Source organism: Salvelinus sp. IW2-2015, unplaced genomic scaffold, assembly GCF_002910315.2.
Source record: "Salvelinus sp. IW2-2015 unplaced genomic scaffold, ASM291031v2 Un_scaffold3196, whole genome shotgun sequence".
Classification (NCBI taxonomy): domain Eukaryota; kingdom Metazoa; phylum Chordata; class Actinopteri; order Salmoniformes; family Salmonidae; genus Salvelinus; species Salvelinus sp. IW2-2015.
Genome location: NW_019944483.1, coordinates 26,744 through 32,433, shown reverse-complemented (window position 1 = coordinate 32,433; position 5,690 = coordinate 26,744). Strand labels below are relative to the sequence as shown.

The 5,690-nt window shown below is 46.1% G+C and overlaps 1 pseudogene; it reads left to right on the top strand.

The window, feature by feature from the left end:
* Nucleotides 1-5,690, top strand: part of LOC112075493 (gamma-aminobutyric acid type B receptor subunit 1-like) — a 68,094-nt pseudogene that overhangs the window by 37,227 nt on the left and 25,177 nt on the right.

Here is a 5,690-nt window from a genome sequence, read left to right as displayed (position 1 = left end):
GACGACAGAGCTACCCACAGAGAGAGCCGGTTGAAAGCTGTCGAGTAGCAGCCCTGTCACACCCACCTTGAAGTGAGAATTTGAGGGAGAGGTGTGAGGCAACAAGTGATGACTAAAGGGATCACACGGTTGGCCGGTTTTTCTGTTTCAATTTTTGTGGTTTTGTGTTGGGCTTTGGAAACAAAAAAATTTGTTGAATATTCTACTCTAATCTTGAATGTGGTTTGTCTCGTGGTGACCCCGTGTGAAACCCAAAGCGCCGTCCCCACCCACAAGGCGCCTGGATTAGAGCATACGTCCAATGGCACGGCCTGAGTAGGAGAGTATCACGAGAAGGTGAAATTATATGAAAACAAGCCTCTCATACGGTCGTGGCTGGTTTTTGAGCCACCAAACGGGTTTTGTTGGTGGTGAATAAGGTGTTTGGATTGTGATATGTGACTGTTTGTGATAAATTGACTTCAGTGTGTTGATATCCCCTTTCAGGGACCCGTGGCGACGGATCTCGCTGAAAACATTTCCAAACGTAAAAGGATAGCCAGCTATGGAGATTTGACAGAGTCTGCTGTATCCGGCCAATTCAACCGAGTCGTCAACCTCCAGCTTCTAAGTTCACGCTGAATTGACAGGATCTATAGCAGCTGTCACATGCTAACCTGCTGGAAGGGAGCGCCTGCAGGGAGGCGGGAAAGGGATAGCCAAGCCGGTAGGCAAAAATCATAACGCGACCGGCCGGCACGAACAAACAAGTGAGTCACAGCCCTGGCGACGGGCCTGAAAGGATAGCAGCGTGCAAAAGTGAACGAGACGGGAGGAAGAGGGAGGGCTGAGAAAGAGGGATAGTAGCAACTTCAAAGGAAAATGAGGGAGGAGGGTAGGGAAGGAGGGTGAAAGAGGAGAGCACCTGGTCATGTCAAAAGAGGAGGAGGACGGGACACGTTCACACAGCCCAAAGGCCGAAACACATAATCCCTCTACCTCAGCAACACGAGCAAGCGGACTCCCTGCACCTGATGGGACAGCTGCTAGTGTATACCCTATGTTTCACCCTCGCGTGGGCCCGGACATACACAACGTTCTATGACAGCCTGCCCTTATTTTATAGCCTATGCGAACCACTTTCTCTCTCCACTCTGACAGCTGCTTATCTCGGAATGTCACCCTCCTTCCCTCACTTTTTGACCAGCTGCTATCCTTCTCTTCACCCATCGCTCCCGCACTTTGACACTTTGCTTATCCTGTCAACCCTCCTCCCTCACTTTTGGACAGCTAGCAGCGGTCTGTATCTCTCCTCTTCACCCTCCCTCCAACTGCGACTGTTGTTGACAGCTAAGGCAAAGACTGGCGTGGGGGTGGAAATATTCCTTTCACCCTCCTCCTTCTGAGTCAGCACAGCTCTTGACCTCAAAAGGGCATGCGTATTTCCTTCACCCTCCTCCCTCACTGTTGATAGTCGACCTGCTTATCCTCGGTTCACCCCCTCCGACTCACTTGAACAGCTGCTATCCTATTCACCCTCCTCCCTCACTTTGACACGCGCTATCCTTTCACGCCTCCGTCCTCACTCACTCTTGCAAAGCAGCTTCTAGCGCGACCTCCTTACACTGACGGCTGAATCTTTCACCCTCCTTCTACTTAAGATGTCCTCTCTTCCACTTTACAGTGCTACTTAGCCCTGGTCTCATGAAGTGTATCCCTTTCACCCTACGGCTGCTCTCACTTTGACAGCTGCGTATCTTTCACCCCTTTCCTCACTTTGGACAGTTGCTATCCTTTGCGAACCACGTCTCCCCTCACTTGACAGCTGCTATCCTTTCACCCTCCTCCCTCACTTTGACAGCTGCTTTATCCTTTTCACCCTCTCCTCACTTGACAGCTGCTATCGCTTTCACCCCCTCCGCTCAGCTTCTGATCAGCTGCATTCCTTTCACCCTCTCCTCACCTTCGACAGCGCATTTGCAGCACGTCTATTTGCAGTGTATGCTTTACTTCCTAATGACAGTGCTATCCTTCTACCTCCTTCATGACTTCTTCCTTCACTCTCTGACTCTGCATTGAAGCTGCTTCATTAGTGCCGTGCTGGTCACATGAAGCTGCATCCTTCTCCTCTACTTTGACAGCGCTATCTTCACGGTTCTATGCGTCTGCTATTCCATAATTTCTACCACCTCCTCCCTCATGCGTTGAGGAAAGCAGTGCTGTTACAGCTGTCAACCTTTCACCCTCCTCCCTCACTTTGACACGCTGGCTATCCTTTCACCTCCTCCCTCACATTTGACAGCGGCTATCTTTCACCCTCCTCTCTACACTTTGACAAGACTGCTATCCTTTCACCACCTCCTCTCTCACTTTGACAGCTGCTATCCCTTTCACCCTCCTCCCTCACTTTTGACAGCTGCTATCCTTTCACCCTCCTCTCTCACTTTGACAGCTGCTATCCTTTCACCTCTCCCTCACTTTGAAGCTGCTATCCTTCACCTTCTCCCTCACTTGACAGCTGCTATCCTTTCACCCTCCTTCTCACTTTGACAGCTGCTATCCTTTCACCCTCCTCTCTCACTTTGACAGCTGCTATCCTTTCACCCTCTCCTCTCACTTTGACAGCTGCTATCCTTTCACCCTCTCCCTCACTTTGACAGCTGCTATCTTTTCACCCTCCTCCCTCACTTTGACAGCTGCTATCCTTTCACCCTCCTCCCTCACTTTGACAGCTGCTATCCTTTCACCCTCCTCTCTCACTTTACAGCTGCTATCCTTTCACCCTCCTCCCTACTTTGACAGCTGCTATCCTTTCACCGTCCTCCTCACTTTGACAGCTGCTATCCTTTCACCCTCCTCTCGCACTTTGACAGCTGCTATCCTTTCACCCTCCTCCCTCACTTGACAGCTGCTATCCTTTCACCCTCCTCTCTCACTTTGACAGCTGCTATCCTTTCACCCTCCTCTCTCACTTTGACAGCTGCTATCCTTTCACCCTCCTCCATGGCAGTTAGCTAGCTACCTACAAATGCATTTGATTTTTTTTTTTTTTTACAATGATAAATACATCAAGATTGCTAATGAATATGAAGTTAGGTAGCTGGTGATATCTAATTCACTTAGCGAGCTAGCTATACAGTATGTTAAGTTGGCTAGATAGCTAGATATACAGTATGTTAAGTTGGCTAGATAGCTAGCTATACAGTATGTTAAGTTGGCTAGATAGCTAGCTATACAGTATGTTAAGTTGGCTAGATAGCTAGCTATACAGTATGTTAAGTTGACTAGATAGCTAGCTATACAGTATGTTAAGTTGGCTAGATAGCTAGCTATACAGTATGTTAAGTTGGCTAGAGAGCTACCTAGCTACGTTAGCAGCTCATTTGAGTTGGCCTGTACCATAGCTAGTTAGCGAATAATATATATATATATTTTTTTACATTTTCAAAATGTATTTACTTAGTTGAATATGTTTTCCCAGCCATGTGGCTGATTGGAAACAGGGCAGAAAAGTTTGTTTGTCACCAGATCAGTTTAGAGCATATTACTATTTACCCGTGAATAAATTAATGAAATGGAGAATGGATTAAACTATGTACCCATTTAAAAACCAGACCTTCATACATACTTGCTATGCTGAATTATTGATGCACAACCAAACTGCTGCTATATGCTGTCAGCACGCCCACAAGCCAGCCACTCTGGGTGTCCCGAAGCGCCACGCAGCAATTTACCACATGCTAGTGTACAACAGCCCATGACGGCTGGTAGGGGACGAGGCTGGATGAGTGCTAGTGTACAACAGCCCATGACGGCTGGTAGGGGACGAGGCTGGATGAGTGCAGCTGCCACAGGTGATATGAGCGTGAAAGTGAAGGGGATATTATTAGACCTGCTCATACAAGAGACTAGTTAGTGGCTGTTGCTTCAATTCCGTTGGATTTTATAAAGAAAACTGACTTTTCTGAGCATTTTATAATAATTTATATAATTCTTTAGATCGGTAGGGCTGGAAGAAGACGGTAGTATCATATGTAACGGTACCGTGATATTACAGTGGTACCGGGATATACCGTGCAACGCAAGTGTGCCTGTGTGTGTGTGTGTGTGACTGTGTGCCTGTGTGTGAGTGTGTGTGTGTGTGTGTGAGTGGAGTGGAGTGGAGTAATTATTTCTAATGATCAGCTGATACCATATCTATTATGGAGAATGTATATATTATTACTCTACTGTAGACTGACAGGCTAACCTCTCTGTGATACCCTCTCTGTGATACCATCTCTGTGATACCATCTATGTGATACCATCTCTGTGATACCATCTCTGTGATACCATCTATACGCATCTTATGTGATAACCCTCTCTGTGATACCATCTATGTGATACCCTCCTCTGTGATACCCTCTCTGTGTGATACCATCTATGTGATACCATCTTATGTGATACCATCTATGTGATACCATCTCTGTGATACCATCTATGTGATACCAATCTATGTGATACCCTCTCTTGTGATACCATCTTATGTGATACCCTCTCCATGATACCCTCTATGTGATACCATCTCTGTGATACCATCTATGTGATACCCTCTCCGTGATACCCTCTCTGTGATACCATCTATGTGAATACCATCTATGTGATACCATCTCTGTGATACCATCTCTGTGATACCATCTATGTGATACCATCTATGTGATACCCTCTCTGTGATACCATCTATGTGATACCGGCTCCATGATACCCCTCTATGTGATACCATCTCTTGTGATACCATCTATGTGATACCCTCTCCGTGATACCCTCTCTGTGATACCATCTATGTGATACCATCTATGTGATACCATCTCTGTGATACCATCTCTGTGATACCATCTATGTGATACCCTCTCCGTGATACCCTCTCTGTGATACCATCTATGTGATACCATCTATGTGATACCCTCTCCGTGATACCCTCTATGTGACAGCATATCTAGTGGAATCACAGGGATATTGATCTGCTATTATGGAACATGTATTATTTATTGCTCTACTTTAGACTGACAGGCTCTGGTACTGCAGAGTTCAGGTGAATCCTTCAATCAGAGTTTCAGGATGTGTATATTTTAGTATGGTGAACCTGTCTCTCTGTCTCCTCCTCCTCCCTTCTCTTTCCCTCCCTCTCTCCCTCCCTTCTCGTTTCCCTCTCTCTCTCCCTTCTCTTTCCTTCTCTCTCTCCCCCTTCTCTTTCCCTCCCTCTCTCTCCCCCTTTTCTTTCCCTCCTCTCTCTCCCCTTCTCTTTCCTTCCCTCTCTCTCCCCCTTCCCTCTTTCCTCCATCTCACTCCTCCCTTCTCTTCCCTCCCTCTCTCCTCCCTTCTCTTTCTCTCCCTCTCTGTCCACCCTGCACAGGAGGCAGCTATAAGAAGATTGGATACTTCGACAGTACTAAAGGCAATCTATCCTGGTATGGGAATGACAAGTGGATAGGTGAGCCACATTCATATATATATATATATTATTATTATTATTTTTATTATATATACTTTTTTTATTGACATTTTTTATTCCTTATTTTAGCAGGTGATTTGACTGATAATACATGTCAATTTACAGTAACGACCTGGGATAGTTACAAAACATAGTAAAAATACATAGTTAACATACAAAATACACTACATGACCAAAAGTATGTGGAAACCTGCTCTGTATGGACCTCACTTTGTGCACA